Below are 26,271 nucleotides of genomic sequence, written 5' to 3' on the forward strand. Positions count from 1 at the left end.
ACCTATTCATTACCTCTACTATCCTGCTAGTAATTTTCTGCTCCCATTCACGCAGCCAGCTTCTAATTTATGCTTGTAAGCAATGTATAGAGAGCTGGTTCAAGCCCAGTCCATTTCAGTCCCTTTCACCATAAAGGCCACCGAGCAATTATCAGTAGGCTCGACAGTCGGAGCTTGTCCCTAATTAGCCTCTTGCCTTCAATCCACGGGATTAGCTGCTGCTGCCACTGAGGCACACGTTAATGGGAAGCTCACGCTGAATAAAGGCTCTGAGATCTTCCTGCTCTGTCTATGCACCGCAGAGAAGGATAGTGAGGCGTGGTGACCCCCAGGAGGTGATTTGACAGCAGCCCCATGCTAAGCCATGCGAAATTGTTTTTCCCCTTAAAAGTATCTGCCCTTGAAATCTTGCTTCCTGGGTATTGTTGCATATAAAATATTCTTTATTCATTGCAAGTCACTCAAGAGCGGGGCTATTCTTTAAACAGCGACCCTAAACATACTTTATCATCTTTACTTCAATGTTTTTTTTAACTTGGAGAAAATTTCAGGATAGGAATCAGCCTTACTTTGAGTGCAAATGTGGCCAGCCTAGAATTAAATCTTTAATCCTGTCCCAAATCATTGAAATTAACTATCAGGTGCTGTGTAGGAGCCATGCTGCCTGGCTGGCATTGCCACCTGAGAAGAATCTCTCTCCTGTTAATTCTCTAATACTGATAATTAAAATAAGAAGAAAAAGTTTCTGCTTGCAAATGCATGAAATTTCAATAGATTTTGTCCCTTTAATAGATTTGCTTGGCTGACTTACATTCATCTGAAACAGCTAAACGTGAGCTATAAAAGCCTGAATTAGCGCTGTCAATCTTTCCCTTTGAGCAGCCTTCACATGACTCTCAATAAGGCTGAATGCTTAAAATGTTAGGGGTTTTGAGTGGTGGGTGGGGAGAAAATCTCTTTTTTTTGTGCGGCTGTTTCAAACGATTTTGCATCGAGCAAGCATGGAGTTTAATTAGCTATTCTTACACAGGACATACAAAGGGAAAGAAAATGCCAAATGCTTTAATGTTAAGTGCAATTAGAAGAAGAGAAACAACATAAATATATCTGTGTGATCTGGAATGGGCTGCAATCCCTTTATAAACATCACACGGAAATTTAAGGAGGATGTTTTCTTAGCTAATAACATGCTTTTCTTTTCTTTTAAACACCTGATACATGAAATATTCCTGAATGGTTAATTGTGTTCTGTGATTCACGAATTTTGGTACACTATGTAAGACGTGATGAAAAGAAGTACTTAAGTATTTTATCTGCCGACTCAAATCCATTACTTTATACTTCAGTCTTTTGAAACTGCATGGGCAAGATGATTTGGTCTTTCCAGATCGATAAAATCATGCCAGTAAAAAAGGTATTTCCCCTTCTTTGTTATGTAATAATGCACACACATGTTGGTGGTACGAGCTTAAGTATGTTTTATGCATTGTGGACACTATTCAGATCAGTTGAATACCGTAGTATGAATGATGAAGTGCACCATATAACACTGTTTACTACCAATCCTGCTCCTGATGAGCATCATGAATAACATACACTGGACTGAATTTCCAGACAAAATTTTTTTTTCACGACTTTTGTTTTTGCAATAAAGTCAAAAGAGAAATGCAATATTTTAAAAATGTACGTTTTAGTACATCCTTTCGAATTCAAATCCAGGTCCTATTTTCCTTGAATTTCAAAATAGCTTGCACAAGAGAATATGAGGGGATATTTAAAATGGGATTTTGCTCACTAGCTGTGTATTTAATGGCAGTCAGGTTTCAGAGGAGATCTACATCCCTGGAGTTGAAAGCTGAATTTTCAATGCAATACATTTTGAACACTAGTTAAAAGAATTCACAGAACAAATGTATAGATCTAGTAGAAACAAACCACAATGAATTGTTGTCCATGTACATATTTCATTAAAAAACAGTGGAAGTCAGTATTATAGTACAGAAAGAGCCATAAAGACCTGGATTTATAAAACAGCGCAAAAAATTCAATGTTTAAATGTTAAAGGGATTTGATAGGGTAAGTGTGCAAAAATTACTTCCTCTGGCACGAAGTAATTTTCCCTCTGGAGGGAAAAGGGACAAAAATCCCAAAATGAAGCAAGGCCTGTTAGAAGGGAAATCAGGAAGAACCTCTTCAACAAAGAGCAGCGGAACTCATGAATCCTCAGACCCAGGGGCTGTGGAAGGTGGGAGAGGGATAGTGCCTTCAGGACTGAGAGCCATAGATCTGTGCTGGATCAGAATATCAAAAGACATGGGTGGAAGATGGACAAATATAGTGGAGGTAGGGTTTAGCAATGGTCTAAATGAGTGGCAGTGCAGACTCAAGGGGCAGAATGGCTTGCTTTTTTTCCAAAAGGTACTCAGCAAGCTTGCTTACTTCAGAAGATTATGGAAACATGAGCAATTCACTCATTACTGTAAGCTTAATGTTCGTTCAGTTGCTAAAACCTCAAACACACACGCACACACAGTCCCAGATTTTTTGACACCAGAAATGCTGCAAAAATAATTTCAGATGTCTTTGCAAGGATGGAAGCAGGCAACTTATCACCAGGACGGCTAGAGGCCAAGAGTTAAATGGATTAATTCTGCAAGTTTGACTTATTTTATCATCCTAGGGAGAAATTGTTTCTGCATTTACTCCTGGGCAAATGAGTGATATCTGTTCTGGAGCTTATCCATACACTTTAGCAAAATATGTAGTTCGACCATTTCTTGAATGAAGCTGAGGGTAAATATAAATGTATGCACACAACCGTTTTCTCAAAGCTCAATATGCTTTAATAAATTAAGTACTAGGCAGTGCTCTTTTTACATTTCAGGGTGAAGCAAATAATTCAATGGGAAAGCAGCAAAAGCTTTTTTTATATACCAATCATCATCTCCCCCCCATCAATATTTAAACTTTTGTGTTTTTTAAAAAGAAAAATATATTAAATGCATTCACTCAAGCAGAAATAATTGTGTATTAACACTTGACATTACAAAATCCTTTCAAAAAGATATTACTAAAACATGAGGCATTGTCATTTAAAACTGCAGGGGAAAAAAAGCTTTGTGCCCCAGATCACCATTGTCCCGCTATATCACTGAAAATTGTACTTGCAAATTTATCATTCATTGTAGCCATAAGGATGGAGCAGTTAATATTTAAACCATCCTCTGCAATATAAATTTCTATTTAATTGACAGTTGCCAAGATACTTCCACGGGATTCCAAAATCTGTAAAGTTTATTTTTTTTCACCTTCTTGTGAACACCTTCCATTTCTATCCTACCTCTCAATAAAAAAAACTTTTTGATGTTACCATGGTGCAAAGCAATACTAGAGAGTCCTCTCAGTGTTCTGCTTTTAATTTTGGGTGAGTTTATTCTTTTCTGTCCAGCAAACAATGAGGCATCAATTTATCAATCGGAACGGGGTCGGATTTAATAGTTTTACCTTTTCAGAAAAAAATCTGCCAAGACAAGGGATTTAAAGACATTTATTCTCTTGAGTGAGGGTATAAAGGATTACAGAAATGGGGAAGACAAAGGAGAGAAGGATTTCTGGAGGTCTGGCTTATTCAAATCACTGAGAAAGGTCATAGCAAAAAGCACAGACCTATTCATATGAAGAGACACAGTGATCTTTCAGTGACCTTAACACCACCGCTCACATCATCTGTAAGTGGAAAAATGACACTATTCCTGCTGCTTTTCTTTTTTGCTTTATTTTCCTACACTATGAACTTATAAACCTGAACAAAGAAAATATTACGGAGGAATCTATGATGTGTTGGATGCTAACCCGTTCCTCAACAAATGAAACAAATCCCAATTGTGCCAACGTTTTGAGGCTACTTTTAAGGTTCTTTTGAAATGCAGTCTCGACCCTTGTCCCCCCACCAAAAACCCCATCAGTGCCAACTGACGGATGTAAAATTAATGGGAGTAAGAGCCCCTATTATTACTAAGCACACAAACACAATTCACTCAAACCTTCTGCGGTTCAAAGAAAGTTACTGTTACTGAATTGGCACTTCGTAAAAAGGAAGATCGCAAAAGAGGAATTATTCTTTAAAAAATGTCAAGGTATTCAGAAATAATCACTAACACAGGATTTTCAGAGATAAGTAACCAAACACCGGGCAACCTGATCATAACATGAAACAAATTTCACATACCTGAATTCACTGCTTATAATTTTTCAAATTCAAAGGTTTTCAGCAGCTATCCTTTTAATGCAAAGAACCAGGGAGAAAGATTTGACCCGAATGTTTCATTTCTTTTTGCTTCTTGCACTTCCAGCTTCTGATATTAACCGTCCATCATTCATTTTTCGCAGGGATGAAGCCAGCAGCTGCCTTACTTCATTCAGCTGAAGAGCTTGCAGTGGTTCGAACTTCATAAGGAGGAGGAGGAGATGGAGGAGGAGGGAAAAAAAAGGGAAACGCAAGATTCTCTTCTGTGGTCTCTCAGTCTTAGAACTAGCCTTATGTGAGAGGGTGATGGGTTTTTGACCACAAAGTGGGGGTCTGAGCCCCTCCTTATATTGGCCAGCTCCAAAGCCCCTGTCTACACCACATGTCACATCCACTGGTTGCTATGGTGATGCTTCCACATGTTGCTGACAGTAATTAGATAAGAAGCTTTTCTGTTAATAAACCTTACAGGAGTGTGAATATGAATGGATATCAATTTTGTCACTCATTTGTAAAGCTGCTTGAGACTCCTGTTTGTAGCCTGTTCAATTTTTCTGTGTTGTTAGCTGCAAGCAAGTTCCCCACAGGGTTTTTTAAAAAAATATATATTTTACCTTGGCATCATTCATGAGTTCAGCTGAGAGTGACAAAATTTGAGCCCCAAGCTGAATTAACCCTCGTGTGGGCAAAGGGGCATGGGTTCGGTCCATAGGCAGAAAAAGCCGAGGTCCAAAGAGAAAGGTGAATATGAAATACAAAGCATATTAATTAGCTTTTGGTTGGGTTAGGCGAGCTTGCATAAGGCAACAGCTGCAGTGAACAGGAAAGGGAAAGAAAGGAAGGTTGATGGGGGTGGGGGGAGGTAGTTGTGAAGAAGAAACCATGTCAGGCGCATATGACAAATCTTGGGAGGGCTCTTCAATTTATCTTTCTATTCAATTCCCCCCCCTGTGTTTCCCCTATTGTTTCTTCCTGTGACAGCTGGAGATGGCAGTCCCGAAGACCTGACAAAATGAGCTCTTTCACAACGCACCAGTCTTGGTGCTTGCGGGATGAATAGCGGCCCAGGAAGGTACAATTTAAACTGAGGCGCAAATATGGCCTACAGCTTTAATTCTGCCAAAGCCAAATCAAAATGCCCCTCGGAGAACCCCGAGGTAATTATTCCGTCCTTAATCCACTGCCAGTATTAGAGCGCGATTGATCTCAAGTGCTTGTGCCTTGGCTGATCCGACCAGAACGAGGTCTGCTTGATTAATGTGATCGGCCGTCAATAGATTTTGCAATTGATTGTGATTTTTCCTTTGCAGCCGTCATCATAATATGTCAGAAACCAGCTGTGGATGGAAAGGGGAGGGGGAATGAATTCCTCATTCTCCCTGACAAGAAGCAAAATTCACCCTGGGTATCCATGGTCCAACTGGGCAGCAATGTGTATATCTGATGGTATTGAATACTACTTTTAGATAATTACCTTTGCCACTAATTCCACACTTGTTCCTCTTCCATACACTCATTTTAGCAAATTTGTACACCTCCCAGCACTGATTGTTGGTGCAATTGTTTAACTTCAGTAGCCAATAAGTCTTCTTTCAAAGTAGAAGGAGAATTCCATTCTGATATGGCTTCAGATATAAATCCATAATGATCAAATGTAAAAATTAACTGGTGCAGATCACAGTTGGTGTTAACAGTAAATGACCATTTAACACATTTACCTCACCATTGTATTGGCAGAGGTGTTAATGAAGGCATTAAAAAAACTCATAAATGTTGAACAACATATTAAGCACCAACAGCAAATCTTATCCTTACCCATCTCACCCATCACTGCCCCTAGGGTCTCTAATGCATTTGGAAAAGCAACGTCTTGTATTTTGAAGAGATTGATGCCCACAAATCAGAACAACATCTTTATCGGCACCAGCCGTAAATGACGTTTGGATTTGAAGAAGATTTTTTCAGCACCCAAGGCTGGAAAGCTTGGCAAATTACCTGACGTTAGATCGCAGACGTGCTTGAGCCATTCAAAATCTGGGAGGAGGGCACAACCTAAATATGTGCTCCTAGAGAACAAGGCTCGGTCATTGGGAGCTCAGAGTAAGAATGTATATATATTCTTACATATTGCGCTACGGCACAGTATTGAAACAATTACCTGCATCGGCAAAAATACCATCAAATATATTCAAGTAAATCAGCTAACATCTGATGATGGGTCTTTGCCCTAGAACATTAATTCTGCTTCTCCTTCCACATATACTGCCTGACATGGTGAGATTTCCCAGCATTTTCTGACTGTTATCTCATGCTCCAGTGAGTGGCAGTCAGTGGCTACTTTGTGAATGCAGATTGATAATTAAAGTCACCGCTTGAGCTTTTGAACATCTCTCGTCTCGCTAGCTGAGCGTTTCGTTCACTTCTTTTCAACAGGAAATTTTTGTGGAAGGAATCTTATTTTGGGAAGCATTTGTTGCAAGAATTTTGAATGTATTGTTTAAGCCTGATATTGAAATATTACCAAACATACAAAATGCTGGAGGAACTTAGCAGGTCAGGCAGCATCTATGGAGGGAAATCAAAAGCCCTGATGTAATCTGAGCATGAAATGCTTTACTGTTTATTTCTCTACCTGATCTGCTGATTTCCTCCAGCATTTTGTGTGTGTTGCTCAAGATTTCCAACACCTACAGAACCTCTTGTGATTCTGAAATATTGTTAGACATCAACTGGCTGTTAAGTAGCATGACCAACTCTCCCTAGTCTTTACCTATGAAGACTGAGAGGGGCACAAATTCAACTGGGCATCAGTAAAAGTCGCGGCGTATATGAACTCGTGGCGTGCCAGAGAATTCCTAGAACTGTGTTTTTCCATGAAGAATTCTGCCAACAAACACGTAGACCTCGATTCTATTAATGAGCCGATGCGGGCAAAATTCCAGACCACAACACACGAAGTTCCTTGCGCAACCAGTCAGCGACGAGATTTCCTCCCCACATTGCAACTGAGTTTCCGAGATGACGACCAAACAGCTGATTGAAAAGTATATAAAGGCCAAACATTCAGAGGACAGAGCACAATCCACAGCCCACTGATGAAGTCTACGCACATGGTGATGAAATGTTTGCAAGTAAATTGCCAAGATCGGAGGACAACTTAACCCAACCATTACCAGACTCCTTTGAAGGGTTAAAAGGAAGAAAGCTAATGTATAATGTCTTACTTTCTAAAGCAGTTCAGGATTTACAGGAAATGCAATAAGAGGCAAGCACAGCGGTGGAGCAAATTGAACTGCTGCTTCACAACTCCGATCACTGAGGTTTCGTTCTGACATCATGATTAGCACATTGCCTCTGTGACTATACAGATTTCCACTTGGTGCTCTGATTCCTCCCACATCCTAACAATGTGTGGGTCAGTGGGTTAATTGGCCAAAGTAAATTGCAAAGAAATGAATTCTGGAGTGTGTGGTTGATAGGAATATAGGTAGTTAACTGGGTTAAATTAGGACAGCATAACAATGGATACTTCATGAACTGTGTTACTGTGCTGGAAGGCTCCATGTAAAAATTTCGTTCTGATTAGATCTGACCAGATACATAAAATACTAGAGGAACTCAGCAGGTCAGGCAGCGTGTATGAAAAAGAGTAAACAGGTGACATTTCGGGCTGAGAACCATCTTCAGGACCAGGGTGTTATAAAATGCTTTGCTGTGGGACACCTCTTTGAAAAGTAGGCACTGATGTTAAGAAGCAGCTAACCTGCACACAGGGCTGTCATGCAAACATCAGATGCTGAAGAAACTGAGCAAGTCAGGCAGCACCTATCAATGTCGACTGTTTACTCCCCGCCGTAGCAGCAGCCTGACTGTCGAGTTCCTCCAGCACTTTGTCTGCGTGCTGCTACACTGCAAACATCAGTGCAGGTTCAGCAACATCTCTCTTCAGAAGTTCACTAAAGGAAAACATTGCCCAGCTGTTCCAAGCAGCTCTGCTGGATCTTTTAATCTGAAGAAAAGGGAAGTTCAGTTTAATATCCCGTCAGAAAGATGGTGCAGAGCTCCGTCAATATTCTGCAGTGAATATCTATCTTAAATGTATGCTCAAGCCTTTGGAGTGAAATTCTTTGGATCTGACAACTCCAGATGAACAGGGAAGACAGCTGTCCTTGTATCAAACTAGACAAATGAATCACCATCTAAACGTCTTCATGACCATGGAGTGATCTGGTTTAGCTGTAGTACTATGTTCTATTGAACAGTCTCCTTGAATAATGATCAAATTGCTGTCGACATAGAGAAGACATTTGTTTTGTTAGAGCATTTTTGGGGTTAGCACATATAGCAAATAACTTCAGTAACTGACTTAACCACCAGTTTTCAGATTCGAATATGAACTGTGGATTAAATCTAAATTGCAGCTCTGAACAATGGGTTCCTAAGACAATGAAACAGAGTTAGTTGGAAGACCAGACAATGCTGATTTAATTTGATATTTGGGTGTCTGTCATGTGGGTGCAAAGAGGGAGGTGTGAGGTGGTGTGTAAATATGGAATTGTCCTTTGATCTTTAGCATATAAAATGTCACGTAGTGTTGGGTCAGGCAGACCACTTTCCTCCTAAAGTGGTCTCAATATGAAGCCTGCTGTATCTCATTTTGTCAAATATAAAGACTACTTCAGATCTACCAGTACTTCTCTCCCGTGTCTTCATTCACGCAACAACAGTTTGACAAAAAACAAATCAAATCAAGTAAACAGGTGGGGGGGGGGGGCTGAAAATCTGGGAGGGGGTGCATGGCACACTTTTACTAGGAAAATAATTTATGCCAATATTCATCATATCCCAATTAACTCTTCCCAACAGACAAGGGGAGACAAGTTGGCTAATGAACAAAGTATCCATTTGTCAAAGTGTACCTTTGGTGCTCGGTCCTGTGTTAGAAAAGCCTGAACGTTATGATCATAAATGCTGTAAGGAAAATGGTATCAAATGAAGGGGAAGATATTCGCCTCATTAGTTCAAGTCTACAGTTTATTTAATTTTTTTATATTAATATTTACAGTCTTGCCCTATATGATGAGGCTCTCTTTGTTTGACAGGTCATTGCCTTGATTAAAAAAAAGTCTATGAGCAAACCATTGGGAACAAATTGTTGAGGCCATGATTGCCAAAGGTAATAGATTCCTTGCTAAACCCAGCGCTATTGTAGACAATTTGCTTTTTCATCTCTGACAGTCGTCATCCTTTTTTCGCAACCTAGTCCATCCTGAGCAAAGTGTCATAAGTTTAATTTGACAGACCTTGGGGACAAGAGCTTGTTCACCTGTAACAACCCTTTCTGCTGGCTGAAACACTATTTAATGGAAAAGGTATACTGACATTGAACAGCACTATCAAAATTTTGTAAAAACATTCAATAAGAAAATTGAGCTGGTCTGGAAGGCGCTATCTAAGAAGGTAAAATGGAATCAGATACAATTAGTACAATTAAGATACAAGATGCAGAGGAAGAGATGGTCCTAATTGGGCAAATGGGATTAGTGTAAATGGGCAAATGGGCACTGTGGGTGTTAAGTGTTGAAGGGGCCATTTCTGAACTGTACACCCTATGACTGTATGATTCTAATTTTACCCTAGCCTATGATATTTTCCCCACATACTCAACAATTACCCTGAAGATCTTAGGCTCATTTACTAACGAGAGACAATTTATAGTTGTTGGGTAACTTGTTAACTTGTATATTTTTGGGATGTATGTAGTCATTATATATTCTAAGACCATAAGACCATAGGAGTAGTATCAGACCATTTAGACCATCGAGTCTACCCCATCATTCTATCATGGCTGATATATTATCCCTCTCAATCCATTCTCATGCCTTCTCCCCGTAACCTTTGAAGCTTTTTCTAATCAAGGACCTATCAACTTCCGCAGTGCTGTCTAGTCCTAAGATTCCCAGCTTCAGGAAACAACCTCTCCACATTTGCTCTTTCTAGGCTTTTCAATATTTGATAGGTTTCAATGAGATTCCCCTCACAGGCCCAAAGCCCTGAAACACTCCTCATACGTTAACCCTTTCATTTCCAGGATAATTCTCGTGAGCTTCTTCTGGACCTTCTCCAATGCCAGCACATCCTTCGGACAAAACCTCTCACGATACCCCAAGTATGGTCTGATCAACGCCTTATAAAACCTCAGTATTACATCTTCCCTTTTATATTCTAGCCCTCTTGAAATTAATGCCAACACTGTCTTCTGGCCTGTCCCTTGCTATTGTCGCTAGGAAGAATTTCGACCTTCCTGCTTTCAGTTAAAGAAACAATATAGTTAAAACTTTGTTTGATGTCAGAAACAGGTGTCAACACCAGTCGTTTGGCAGACATAATGACTTCACTTGCCTATATCTGTCTGGGAAGGATACACACGGATTCAACTTGGGCACCCCTGGCACTACTTCCTTATGGCTTTTCTCATGTGCTGAGTCATGTACTTTTATTTTGCTAATTTAAGTGTTACTCACAGAGGAAAACAAAGAACCTATTGACTCAATAGTTTGGAAGCTCTTAAAAACACTCAGCAGATATAATGGAGACTTTGCAGCTCTGATGCCAACTTGGAAGAGTTATAGAGTGATAGTGCATATCTCTATCAGAAGATACCCGATCCTTCTTGCGGGGTTGTGGTCCCTTGCCATTGAGAACATTTGCAAAATGAATAAAGAAATATCAGCAGACTCACAGACGCAAGGGACAACAGGTAAGAGTGCCCCTTAGGACAACCATAAGACTACACTGCACAGGTGCAGTGGCAACATGGCAGCACAACAGTTAGCGTGTACAATTCCCACAGTTGTATATATATCGATAATTTTTGAGTAACCTTGTAAATATATTGGTTGATTAAGCATTCTTGTTTGTTTAAATAATTCATTAGAGGTTATGTTTATAAACATGTGAATGGCAAATGTCATACTGCCACGTGATACACGCGCACCTCACTTATTTCCGACTCCTGCATCTTCCTTTGAATTAGTTTAATATTTTGAAGTTACAAAACGTAACATCAGTGAGGAGGTATTTTGAAAATGAACCCAAGATGGCTATCAACTTGGGAAACCTCCACGAGATATTCGTTTTAATAAATAAGAACCAAAAACAGAAGAACTCATAAAGAGTGAGTACTGGGTGATAATAATCATGGAAAAAAAGCAAGAAAGGCTGGCTACTTCGGAAAGATTGATGGGTTTGATTACACATCGGGTAATTGGCTCATGTTGGTTGAGCTATTTGAACAGTATTTTGAAGCAAATGAAATGGGCAATGACAAGCAAGCACCAGTTTTTCTGAATTCTGTGGGTTTAAAGGAAACAATTTGCTTCCAAGTTTAACTGCACTAACCAAACCAGCAGCAATGAGCTTTGCTAATGTTGTAATGCAGGAACATTTAGAAGCAAAGCCATTGTTGATTGCAGAACGCTTTTGGTTTCCTAAGCAGAATCAAAATCAGGAGATTCTATTTCAGCATGCATGACTGAATTGAAGAGAGTATCCGAGCATTGTCAGTTCAGAAATGGTCTTAATGATACTTGAATGGACCCCATGTATGATAAGATGGACTCTTGCCCTCACAATCTACCTTGATATAATCTTGTACTTAATTGTTTACCTGTACTGTACTTTTTCAGCAGATTTTACACTTTGTTCTGCACTGTTATAGTTTTACCTTATTCTACTGCAATGCTCTGTGTAATTATTTGATCTGTATACACAGTAAATAAAACAAGCTTTTTACTGGTATGTGTGACAATAATAAAACATAATCATAGCAAAACATGCCCAGTGGCCACTTTAGTAGGTACCTCCTGTACCTAGTAGGGTGGCCACTGAATGTATGTTTGCGGTCTCCTGCTGTTGTAGCCCATCCACTCCTAGGTTCAATGTTTGCTCTTCTGCACACCACTGTTGTAAGGCACTACTCTTGTCTTCTGGTCAGTTTGAGCTGGTCTGGCCATTCTCCTCTGATCTCGCTCATTACAAGGCATTTTTTGCCCTCAGAACTGCCAGTCACTGGATTTTTTTTTATGCATCAGACTCCGTAAACTCTACAGACTGTTGTGCCTAGAAGTCCCAGGAGATCAGCAGTTTCTGAAACCACCCCATCAGGCATCAAAAATCATTTCATAATCAAGGTCACTTAGATCACATTCCTTCCCAATTGGTCTGAACAACTGAACCTCTTGACCATGTCTGCATGATTTCATACATTGAGTTGCTTCAACACGATTGGCTGATTAGATATTTGCATTGACGAGCAAGAGTATAGGTGTACCTAATAAAGTGGCCGATGAGTGTATTTACACTCAGCATTCAGAAGTATTCATAATTACATACCAAAGCACTTATTCTTCCCTTCCTGCTGTCCAAGGGAAGAACTACTCACTTGCACTTTTTCCAATCCGGTGTGTTGCATTCAATGTCCTCCTTTCTCCAATGGCAGATTGAGTGACCACCTTAGGGAGCAGCTGGACTTCCAGCTGTCTACTACTTTAATTCTTCATACCACTCCTACTCCTAACTATCCGTGCGTGGCATTGTACATTGTTATAGAAAAGTTCAATGTCAGCTTGAGGAAAAGCGGCAATGTACAAATTCAGATTCAGATTAACCTAAAGATTTGCTGGGGCCAGCCTGCACGGATTGCCATAGACTCTGGCATCAACATAGCATGCTCAGAATGTTCCGCAGAATAATAGCAACAAGACAAGCCCTTTTCCTCCCTCCCATCCACCCACCCGCGCGCACTCTCTCTCTCACACACACACACACACACACACACACACAAACACCCCCCCCCCCCCCCCAACTCTAGGAGAATCTGGGCCTTTGGGCTTCAACACATAGGAAATAAGCACATTGTAGCCTTCCCAAACCAAATCAGATTCAACAATTTCAGGAAGCTTGTTTCCTCTGTCTCTGGATAATTCTGGTGTAGATTGCCTATCCACGATGCTGGCTCATGTTTCCTCATTCCAATAGCGCAGCCTCCTAGGCTACTGGTCAGTAGCAATAGCTTTACATTTCATATCTTTTACACTCCATGTTTAGGTTCTACTCCCTGGGTTCATCTCTGTCTGTCTGTCTCCGTCTCTTCCTCTCTCTTTCATAAATGTTAACTGTTTCTCATTCCACAGATGCGCCATAGCCCCCTCTTCCCAATTTTTCTGGTCTTTTTCTGCTTTTAAATCACCATGGTAACCATAGCCTCAGACTATCAGATACATTCTCTTTATTCACCATCTCAGCAATATAAAATTATTTCATTTTCTCACTTCCCCAGTTATGACGGAAGACTTCCAGCCTCTTTCTACAACTGCTCCCTGACCTGCTGCATTTCTCTGCAATGTCTGTCATTATTTTAGAGTCTGCTCAAATAGATGTAAAATTTAAACATAAATTGGTCAGCTCATGACCCATCGTGCAATGCTGTAAATTCAACTGATAAATAAATGAACATCATATACTAAGGATCTTTCCTCTTCAGCATAATTCTTCGGTCCAAAACTGGCAAACACAGATTTCTTTACTTTTCTGCCATTATTCAAGTTTAGGTATTCTGTTACGATACTATGAGTGCAAAATGTTCTCAGAATTGAAGGGAAGCACAAGACCTTTAACCCAGAAAATACTGAAAAAGTTAATTGCTAATTTTCAACTTTGTTTTTAAATATCACAATGAAAATGCTGAATTTTAAATTTCTTTATATTTAGCCCCAGTACAGAGTATAAGTGCAGTGAAGCCCTAGTTCAAATTAACATACATTGATTGCAATAATATACTCAGTGGCCAATTCATTAGGTACCCTGTACACCTGTTTGTTAATGAAAATTATTGAATCGACCAATCATGTGGCAGCAACTCGATGCATAAAAGCATGCAGACTAGGTCAAGAGGTTCAATCCAAATATAAGAATGGGGAAGAAATGTGATCTAAATGCTTTTATCATGGAATGATTGTTGGTGCCAGACGGGGTGGTTTGATTATCTCAGGTACCGCTAATCTCCTGGGACCAGCAGAGGTGTGAGAAAAGCATTCCCAAACACACAAAACATCAAACATAAAGTGGAAGGGTTACAGCAATAGGAGACCACCAACATGAACTCAGTAGCCACTTTATGTACAGGGGGTACCTAATAAAGTGGCCACTGAGTGCATTTATGAATATATTACTAGTCACTTCTATGTGGATATTTCTCCAAGTAAGCAAATAGTTTTGTGTGTATCTGCCTTTGCACATATGACTGGATGGGAGAGGATTTTGGGCAACGATGGCTTTTATCTATACATATTACAGAGGATTCCTTTATACATGTGTCCGCTTCCCCTCCCCCAGCCCTTTATCTTTCTTCTGATTGGTTTTTCACCTGGCACCTTCCACCCTCCCCCCACCTTCTTTATAGGGCCCTGAGACCCCTCCTTCTTCAGTCCTGATGAAGGGTCTCGGCCCGAAACATTGACTGCTCATTTCAACGGATGCTGCCCAACCTGCTGATTTCATCCAGCTTGTTTGTACGTCTTGATTTGACCACAGCATCTGCAGTGTACTTTGTGGTTAGGTAAATTTTTCTGCCTTTTCCATAAGCCCATACATATACTGTAGGAGCAGAATTAGGCCATTTGGCCCATCAAGTCTGCTCCACCATTTCATCATAGCTGGTCTATTTTCCCTCTCAGCCCCAATCTCCAGCCTTCTCCCTGTTTCCCCTTATGCCCTAACCAACGAGGAATCTATCAACCTCTGCCTTAAATATATGTAAAGACTTGGCCTCCACGTCTGCCTGTGTCAAAGAATTCCACAGATTCACCACTCTCTAGCTGAAGAAATTCCTCTGCATCTCAATTCCAAAAGGAAGCTGAATAGAGGGACTGTGTTCTCTGGTCCTAGACTCTCCCACCATGGGAAACATCTTTCCCACATCCACTCTGTCAAGGCCTTTCAACATCCGATAGGTTTCAATTAGGTCACCCCTCATTCTTCTGAATTCATGTGAATGCAATCCATCAAAAGCTCTTCATGTGACAAGCCATTTAATCCTGGAATCATTTTCATGAGCCTCTTTTGTACCCGCTCCAGTTTCAGCACATCCTTTCTTAGATAAGGGGCCCAAAACTGTTCACAATTCTCCAAGTGAGGTCTCACTAGTGCTTTATGAAGCCCAACATTACATCCTTGCCTTTATATTCTAGTCTTCTTGAAATGAACGCAACATTCCACACATGGACCTTATATCTTAATTGGAAAAAATGAAATGAAAAATAATGCAGAAATAAAGAATGGCTTGTTTATAAAAAGGTTTGCTTCAACCTTGTATCTGCCATAACTAGACAGAGAAACAGGCATATCAAGTTAATGGAACCCAGATTTAAGTGTCATAGAGTTATAGAGTCATAGAACACTACGGCATAGAGGCCCTTTGGCCCATCTAGTCCATGCTGAACTATTAATCCGTGTGGAAAAATTAGGAGCGACGGCAAGGTGATTAGAACTGCTATTCATTAAATGGATGGAAGAGACACTAACTCCATAGATAAGTCACTCTTCAGGATAAAGCTCTCTTTGTGTAGATATTCTGTTGGTTTACAACTTTAGGATAATGTGTACCTAAGCCTTGCTCTTTCAGCTGGCCCCTTCCTAATCATTGTGCCCTAAGTTCAAAGTAAATTTATTATCAAAGTACATATATGTCACCACATATTATCTGGAGATTTATTTTCTTGCAGGCATTCATATTAGAATAGAGAAATAGAATAGGATTAGTGGAAAAACTACACACAAAGACGGCCAAACAATCTATGTGCAAATAAAAATAAATAAGTCAATAAATAATATGGAGAACATGAACTATAGAGACTTTGAAAGTGAGCCCATAGGTTATGGAATTATTTCAGAGTTGAGGTGGGTGAAGTTATCCACACTGGTTCAGGAGCCTTATGACGGACCGGTAATAACTATTCCTGAGCCTGCTGGGCCCAAGGCTCCAGCACCTCATGCAGGTTGGCAGTGTTGATATGAAGAAGTGTGATTTCCCAAATGGTGATGATGGAGCAGCTTTCAGGCCTGTTGCTGTTGTAATTACTCAAGTGGATCCTGAGATTCCAGGTAGTGAACTTCAAACTGTCAAATGTAACACTAGCTTGCATAAGATCGCACAATGCTTTCCAGTACCAGTGAACTGGGTTCAATTTCCACTGCTGTCTGTAAGAAGTTAGTACGCTCACCACCACGTGGGTTTCCTCCAGGTGTTCTGGCTTCCTCCCGCAGTCCAAACACATACCAACTACAACTGCTCATTGTAAATTGTCCAGTGATTAGACGACGATTAAATTGGAGGTCACTGGGCCACACGGCTCAAAAGGTTGGATATGTCCTGTGCTGTATCTCAATAGATTATAGTCACCAAACCAACTTCACAGAGTGAGCCTGGGACCCAGTGACCAGGGACACCAGATACATGCACACACACACCTACACATATACTAATACCCTCACTTAGTCTCCTCTCTGAACCTCAATGCTCCCTATCCCTCAGCAGATCAGGCAGTATCCGTGGAAATGAGCAGTCAACGTTTCAGGCCGGGACCCTTCATCAGGACTGATGAAGGAGGGGGCAGGGGCCCTATAAAGAAGGTTGGGGGGGAGGGTGGGAAGGAGAAGGCTGGTAGGTGCCAGGTGAAAAACCAGTAAGGGGAAAGATCAAGGGGTGGGGGAGGGAAGCAGGGAGGGGATAGGCAGGAAAGGAGAAGAAGGAATGTAAGGGGAAAGCACTATGGGTAGTAGAAGAAGGCAGAATCATGAGAGAGGTGATAGGCAGCTGGAAGAGGAGGCAGAGTCCATAAGAAGCAGGAGCAAAATCAGGCCATCTGCCCCATCGAGTCTATTCCATCACAAGTAATACTTTGAAGTTTTCCCTGTGCTTCAAGCCTGAATACCAACAGAAAGCCATGTTTGACCAAAGTCTTCACTTGCTTTGAAGATGGTTCATTCATGAAAACTTGAACGTTTATCTTTAATACCAACCTGATAACTGACATAGCATTAATTTGTAACAGGGTAGCAAATGACACAGCAGCCACAGAAACCGAGGATTGGGGTGGAATCCACTGTGCCTCAATCTCTCACGTTTGACGGGGCCAGAGGTTGTCTTCCCCAGACTTACGTGGCCAAGGAAACCAGGTGTTTAATGGAGATGGGGGCTGAGTGACCTTAACGGAAAAGTGCTACGGAATCCTCTACAAAAAAGTGTTGTCAACATCAAGCTGGGAAGGGACCTCAGACTGGGTTTTACTTTCCCAATAATAGATTTGTTTCCGAGCTCTTCAGAAAATATGTGATCTGATTCAGATTCAGAATTACTGTATTTATCACTTATAATCAAAACATACAGTGAGATGTGACATTTGCAATGACAACCGGCACATCCATAGATGTGCTAGATGCAGCACACAAGAATTGCCACACATTCCTGCGCCAAAGACTGCAACAAGACTGCAGATTGCGGGCCAGACTGGTGTATAAACATTGCTCCAAGTTTCATTAATAAATATAGATCTTATGGACAGAGATTTGGCAGAAGTGAGATTGGAACTAGACAAACTCCAATGAGTTGAGAAGAATTCAAATTCAAATTATCAAGTTAGAGCATTTCACGGACAGGATCACATTGGAACATTTCCAGTTTTGATAGGTTAGAGTGCATAATATACTTACTTCAACAAGAAGAATATTCTTAAAAAAGGTGCACTGATGAATATGGTTCATTCAATAGATATGGAAGATTAAAACTAAATTGAAAATAAGAGGTGAAGCAACTATAAAATTTGGACTAAAAATATTACAAAATCTCTCACCAGGATGTGAGATGGAGAGGTGGAAATAGGCTAATAAAGACCAAAAGGAACGGTGGGTGTTTAAAAGTCTTATCCAAGCTAGAAGAGTTCAGCAGAAAGAGGACAAATAGCAAACGAAGTTGAACTCTGCAATGAGGAATAAAAGCATGGCTTTACAGTTAACGTCGTGAATGAAATTCCATCTTCTCCAGAACAACTCTACACTGCCATCATAGACAGGATCCTCACATCAGCCTTTACCGTCCGGTTTGGCACAGCATCCTCTCACAATATACAAAAACTACAGTGAACTGTCAGCTCAGCAGAGAAAACTCATTGGCTGCAGTCTATCATCACTGCAGGACTTGTATGTGTACAGGACAAGGAAACAGGACACTACACACCCAACAAACTGACTTTTCCAAAACCTCTCTGCTGGACAGCGCTGGAGGGCTTTTAAAACAAAAACTTCATGCCATTTTAAAAGTTTCTTCCTCCAGGCAATGAATCCGATCAATCATTCCAGTTGGCACCCCCACCCCCTCTATCTATTATCTCAATTACTGCAATACACTGTAAACACTTTTTATAGGCAGAGTTTTTTTCCCATGAGGAAACGTCCAATACTAGAGGACTAATGTTAAGCTGAGGGGGGAATGTTTAAAGGAGGTTTGTATAGTACTGTATGTTTCTTTTCACACATTAGTCTCGATAGTCTCGATAGTCTCGATAGACCATGGATTTGCACCTTGGAAAGTTCCAGGGCGCAAGCATGGGCAAAGTCTTTTTTTTATGGAAGACCGGCAGTTGCCCAAGCTGCAAGTCTCCCATCTCCACGCCACCAAAGTTGTCCAGGGGAAGGGCATTAGAAACCATACAGCTTGGCACTGGTGTCGTCGCAGAGCAATGTGTGGTTAAGTGCCTTGCTCAAGGACACACATGCAGCCTCAGCCAAGGCTCGAAATAGCAACCTTCAGATAACTAGACGAACGCCTTAACCACTTAGCCATGCGTCAACACAGGTCGGCGTGTAGGAGTGGTAGGAGCCTGGAATTGGCTGCAGGTGTTAGTAGTACAAGTAGACACAATAGTGCCATTTAAGAAGCATTTATATGGGCACATGTACAGGCAGGGAACAGAAGGATATGGAACATCTGCAGGCAGACCGGGTTTAGTTTAATTTGGCATCATGGTCAGCACAGACATCATGGGCCAAAGGTCCTGTTCCCGTTCTGTACTATGTTCTGTTTTCCAAGTACATTATCTGAGTTTTGGTGGAATATTCAGAATTGCTGATGACACAAGATAGTTGGTTATGCAAACATCAAGATGAGTTGGAAGGAGATAGACCTTTTATGGTAATGAGGAGACAGGTGGCAGGTGCAATTTCATTTGGAAGTGGTTCATTTTGGAAAACAAAAGAGTGGGGGAAAGGTTTAATGGAAAAAATTATAAAACTCTATTTTATAAAACTATAAAACTCTATTTCCGTCTCTTATTTCCTGAGGAGACTGAGGTCCTTTAACATCTGCCAGACGATGCTGAGGATGTTCTACGAGGCTGTGGTGGCCAGTGCTATCATGTTTGCTGTTGTGTGCTGGGGCAGCAGGTTGAGGGTAGCAGACACCAACAGAATCAACAAACTCATTCGTAAGGCCAGTGATGTTGTGGGGGTGGAACTGGACTCTCTGACGGTGGTGTCTGAAAAGAGGATGCTGCCCAAGTTGCATGCCATCTTGGACAATGTCTCCCATCCACTCCATAATGTACTGGTTAGGCATGGGAGTACATTCAGCCAGAGACTCATTCCACGGAGATGTAACACTGAGTGGCACAGGAAGTCATTCCTACCTGTGGCTGTCAAACTTCACAACTCCTCCCTCAGAGTGTCAGACACCTGTGCCAATAGGCTGGTCCTGGACTTATTTCCACTTGGCATGATTAACTTGTTATTATTTAATTATTTATGGTTTTATATTGCTATATTTCTTCACTATTCTTGGTGCAGCTGTAATGAAACCCAATTTCACTCGGGATCAATAAAGTATGTCTGTCTGTCTGTCTGTATTAGTTCCTAATATTTATTGATGGAGGAACTCATCCAACGTATGCTGCCGTGTTCCTCTGACTGACTGTAAATGAACAAAATCAGAGCGGATACCTAATGCAGATAATGGACTGTCTTCATACAATGCTACCGACAATTGTATCCTCCAAATCTTCAGTTTCATTGTAAAATTCAAGATGATTATCAATTCTTTCAAATTCTTTGTAGTTACTAACTTGTTGCTGTAGTGAAAATGATTTATTATCACTCTTGGCCATTTCTGGCATCTCCAAGCCTGAATGCTTGAAACGTCAGTGAGCAAAACTGTTCTGAATTGACTTATAGCTTATTCCTTGCCAACTGTCAGTGACAAAAATCACTGCTTTTGCAAAACAAACACATTTAACAGATGCTATTTAAAAGCTGATCGCTCTAAACATGGTGCAGCGTCTAATGGCCACACAAGTGCTCGTGACTGACAGTAGTTAGAACCTGCTCAGTGACAGTCTCCTACCCCAATTAAATGGTATAGTATCCCATATAAACAAAGGGAATTTTCTTAATTAGTTTTTGTTCTTTAAGACTTGTCTCAAACAAGTGGATGTCCAGATTAAACGATGACCCAATTAACTGGATTCCACTGCACTTTTTTTAACAGGAAAATTTATTTTTTGTGTTACATAGTTCAGTATTACTTGGCTATCAGACCTGGAAAATCCACCTCTGGTCAGTTGATTTTTCACTCAGGACAGTGTTCTTATTTGTATCTAACCTCTTAAATGTATTTTTTTTCTTCAGCTTAATTCAGCAAGAAACCCTGCCCTTAAGCAAGGCTCCTCAGAGACCTGTGGTTTGTAATACCCAAGCTAACAGCCAAGCTCCACAAGGTTAATGTTAAGTTAAAGCTGAATGACAGCTCAGTGGATAATATATATATTTCAATTTTATATCACTACTCTGTCTCTGGAATGGAATACCAACATATTAAACAACAAAGCTGATGGGTGAACATCACTTGCTAAGCAGTGAGGAGGGTTTAACTTTAAAGCTGCTCTCCTGAATCTGACCCAATGTAACATAATGTTGGCGGCTCAACAGTGGGGAAAAATTGGAAACAACGGGAAACTGAGAAATGTAACAGCCCCTCATTTAATTTACATTATATCCCCTATTAATGGTGATAAACATGCCAACAGAGAGGAAAATAAAATGATTCTAATAATTAATTACACAATCTTAAGGGCACAGACTTAGAATAGAAGGATGGCCCTTTATAAAAGAGATGAGGAAGAATTTATATAGCCAGAGACTGGCGAATCTGTGGAATTCATTGCCATGGATGACTGTGGAGGCCAAGTCATTGGGCTTATTTAAAGCAGAGGCGGATAGTTTCTTAATTAGTCAGGGCATTAAAGGTTACAGGGAGAAAGCAGGAGAATGTGGTTGAGAAGGAATCAGCCATGATGGAATGGTGGAGCAGACTTCTGAATGGCTTAGTTTGCTCCTAAATATAAATCAAAATATTACTAATACCCTGCAGCTGAGTCTTCATTTGTGGAGACACCAATGAAACATCATCAAATTGATATAACAATAAACATATTAGCTCTGTTACTCTTCCCACCAAAGAAGCTAATCTGCTGAGTATTTTCAGCATTTTCTGCATTTAATTAGGAGTTGCAATGTTTGCAGTTGTTTTGCTGCTTTTAGGCAGGATCTAGACTAAAGACCTGCAGGTGTTACCTACTACGAGATGGTGCGTATTTGAACAGCAAGCAGGCCTGCTCCCACTGGGGATGGTGGGTGAGCAAAAAATATAGATATGACTATCAATTATTCATTGTGCAGTTATCTCCACAGTGTCAAGAAGTGTTGAGTTTTATCTTGGTATATAGTTAACACTGCATTAATCATTGCTAGAGTTCAAATATACAGCAGCACACACATAGATGCCTGAACCCTGATAAAAGCTCTTGGCCCGAAATATCGACTGTTTATTCCCCTCCATTGATGTTGCCTGATTTGCTGAGTTCCTCCAGCATTTTAGAAACTTTGCTCAAGGTTGCCAGCATCTCCAGAACCTCTTGTGTCTACATAGGTAGCTTGAAAACTGCTTAAACTTATCCTGTAGTTCCAGTATGTTCACTAAGATGTGAAGTCAAAATGAATAAGAGATGATTGCTTAATTTTTCCACAAGGTTGTAGGCATATAGAAATGATTTATGTTGAGTTGATTTCTCTAGGATAAGAAATGATAAATGTATTGCAAATAAAATTATTTCAGGTTTCAGAGGTAGAAACAGAGTACTGCGTAGACACTAAACTGCAGGGCATCTGGAACAATGGGAATTTTGGGCCACAATTTCCTTAAAGCTTGCCAGAACAATGTTACAAATATGATATAATAATAATTTTTAATGCAAAAGATTGAGCAATTCAAGCACTTCATGCTCAAATTCCATTGATCTCGTGCAACCCTCTGTCAAAATTCGCTCCCGTTTATTATCACAAGCCAAACCCTTTAGATCAGCTGTGGATTTCAGATTCTGTTGTTTCAGTTATATTACACTGAAGAAAAACCTTAAACATTGTTGGCTCAGACATCAATGTTGAATTTGCTGTTTCTTTCAAAATGTGGTCAAAACAATAAAGCAATTGAAAAGAATCTCCAATCATTTTTCATTAGCTAGTTTTGTTTACCATACTGCATAATTAGTTTGAATGCCAATAGGTTTCAGTTCACATTTTCAAACTTTATAAATTTCATACATCATATAGGGAGCATGGTATAGAATTGTAAAATGGTTACAGCAAAGGAAAAGTTCATTTGGCCTCTGATATCCACAACTGTATGGGGTGTCTGGGGGGAGGGGTAGCACCTCTGGTGAAGGGGCTTGTTGTGTCCATTCTGGGGTAGATCTCTCACCTTTGGTCCCCACTGGACACTCAGCTCTCATCTGTGGCTCCAAGTAGCTACTTGCATGGAACAAAGGCCACATCCCAGTACACCACTTTGACAGGCGGGCTAAACCAGGTGAGGGTAGCCAGCAGCCTCATACCCTGGTGAGATAGGGGCATGCGTGTGCAGTTGGCTCTGGTGGACTCGGCAGATGAGATCTACAGTGAGCTCCAATGGCCAAGAAGGTGGTTCTGCAACACTCTGTGGAGAGCGAAGGGCACGACAAGGCAGAGAAGACATCATGGTCATCAACTGCCACCAAGGAAAACCTCAGTTTGTGATGCTTGTTCTTACCACAGGACTCTCTTGACTTCTGAGGTCAAGAGAGTGGAACTGTCCCAGTGCAAAGGCTTTTCCACTTTAAAAACTCTGCTGCATAGGTTTCCTGTCATTGTCGGACATGACGAACAGTCCTGAAGAAGGGTCTTGGCCCGAAACATTGACTGTTTACTCTTTTCCATTGCTGCTGCCTGACCTGCTGAGTTCCACCAGCATTTTGTGCGTGTTGCTTTGGAGTTCCAGCATTTGCAGATTTTCTAATGTTTGCGACAATCTGCAACTGTACAATTCACTCAGTTCATCCTTCCAAAAACATGGCCCTTTTTCTCTCACCATATATTTATCCACCTTTCTCTTGAAAGGCACAATGGAACCTGTCACCACCACAGGCATGTGTTCCCTGTTTCTTTATTAAGGTTCATTTGTCACCAGTTCTGCATTCCACTGTTTCCTCCTGAAAGTCTTGGGAAATTCGCGTGCAATTTGCTGTTTGAGTTGACTCTAGGTCATTGGCTGTAGAAGGCAGCTGGGGCTGCTAAGCCCAACGAATAGACAGCTTGCACTATTTTGTTTCAGGTTTTAGCTTTATGAACTTACAATGTGTTAATTCTTAAATGGAAATATGTATTTTGAAATGAGTAGCATACCGTCATCAAAAATCTAAATGAAAATGTAGCCTATTTAACCAAAGAAAAGTTAACTTTTCATATGACATATCTCTTTCTTCTCGATGAATGACTTAATTATACCATAGCAAACCTAGCTCTTTGTTGAGGTGTCACTTTAGCCAGGTTTTCTCATGCGAAGGGGGTTAGTAAGGTGGGGCGGGGTCAAAGACATACCTAGATAATAGCTTGATTCAGTTAGGCAAATTTTTTGTCAATGACAGTAATAAAATATGTGGTAAAAGCTGGGAAAATAATACTGGTTTTCTTGAAAGTGAAAGAAAATCATTAACTTATTGTGTTCAAGGTTGTGCTGATGTTTCTTGTGATTATACAGTATGTTAAGCATTGAATGACTAGAATCAGAAATCGGAGTCAGAATCAGGCTTAATGTCACTGACATATGGTGTGAAATTTGTCATTTTGTGGCAGTAGTACGGTGTAATACATAAAAATTACTATAAATTACAATAAATAATATATATATGTAAATTATTTCCCATGGGTTGGTTCATGAACACTATCTCTCAATTCTTGCTGTTTCAGCACCAGCAACATGCAAAAGAATCCTTACTTCAAAAGACATGGAAAAAAAAAGCAAAAAAAGTGTTCCTAGAATGTTTAAAATTGTAAATAATATATATTAGGAATAATTTTATTTTATTTATTCATTTTTTTATCTGCGGTATGAATCAGCTTTTATTTATTTTAATTAACTGTTGCCTTCTCTTGGATAAAGGGAAGGTTCCCTTTGTCCACACAATGCTGAGACCACTTACACCAGCTGTTGAACCAAATTGCCACAAAGCAATCACTCAGACACTCTCCCACAAATGAATTTACAATGCGCCGTTCACACCTTCAGCTCACCACCCCTGTAAGTCCACATCTATTAGCCTCAGAGAAATTGGAACTGGCTGGTTTCCTGTAAAGTAATAACAAAGAGCTCTAAGACCGACCCACAAACATTTCTCTTTCTCAATCTCTCTCTCTCTCTCTCTCTTGCTCCACAGAACAAGAATCACTTTTTTTTAGGGTTTATCACTCCTAGTAGGCTATTTATGCGATAACATGTATATTTACAATGCCAAAAAGAAATTCAAAGAGAGGGACATTTACTCATTTGGAAAGTGTTAGTGTTCACTAGTTTAGCTGAACACAGGATGCCGGCTAGAGCTGCAATTTCCAGTTGCTCTTACTTGGCATTGAACTGAGTCAAGCACAGTTGTGGATCTGGAATCCCAGGGTTATCAGTGATCCTGATGGGGCTTTATCACACGCCACAGGGTGACCCATGTTAATGCTAGAGCCACAAAAGTTACAACGGGCTCTTTTAGAATAAAAACCATTGACAAAAGACCTTAATCCTCAAAGTGTTAAAGATACAGTGGTTGCTATCTGCCTCTGCTTGCTTATCATGTGGAGTGTTCATTTAGTCATATTGAGGTGGCATTGTTATTAGTGTTAATGACTGCTTTATTAACAATACCTGCTGTATGAATCAGCTATTATTAGAAAGTCTTTTGGCAGAATACCAGCTAAAACCTATGAGTCAGAGTCTGCCGAGCAAGGCCAACCTAATCTCAAGCTGTCTGTGCAGAAGCATGAAGATTTCAAACCGTTTGTCAATAACCTCAACATCAGCTCATCAGGAGATCAACAGAGATTCCAATGCTGCAACTGACTGAGCAACAAAAGCATTATGGCAAATGGAGAAGGAGGGAGTGGGGAATGCATTGCAAATTCTTCAGAGCTGAATGCAAACAATATTCAAAGTTCAAAGCAAAAGCTCAAAGTTGAAAGTAAACATATTATAAAAGTATGTATATGTCAGCACATACAACCGTGAGATTTTTTGTCTTGCAAGCATACTCAGTAAATCCAAGAATCAATGAAAGATCACACCCAGCCGGATGGACGAACAATGTGCAGAAGATAACAAACTGAGCAAGTACAAAAGAAGTGTCTTCCTGTAAAATGGCAGCATATTCAATCGTGTCGGCTTCTACAGGGTCAACCAAAGGTGTTATTGCCCATTTTTAAATATATTTTTAAGGTCGCAAGAACCTGCTGGACATTAAGAACTTAAAAGTCCTGCAGGCCTACCCCATCAGCGAGTTGCAGAATCGAAGGAGCTGGTCTTAGTGCAGATCACACTGCTGCCTGCGCCAGAGAGGCACTGGAGG

General features: G+C 40.5%; 1 protein-coding gene across 2 annotated transcripts in view; it reads right to left on the reverse strand.

Moving 5' to 3' along the window:
• The window catches only part of ptprn2 (protein tyrosine phosphatase receptor type N2), a 1,015,920-nt gene that overhangs the window by 133,682 nt on the left and 855,967 nt on the right, over nt 1-26,271 (reverse strand). The window lies entirely within an intron of this gene.

This window comes from Hypanus sabinus, chromosome 6 (genome assembly GCF_030144855.1).
Source record: "Hypanus sabinus isolate sHypSab1 chromosome 6, sHypSab1.hap1, whole genome shotgun sequence".
NCBI lineage: Eukaryota > Metazoa > Chordata > Chondrichthyes > Myliobatiformes > Dasyatidae > Hypanus > Hypanus sabinus.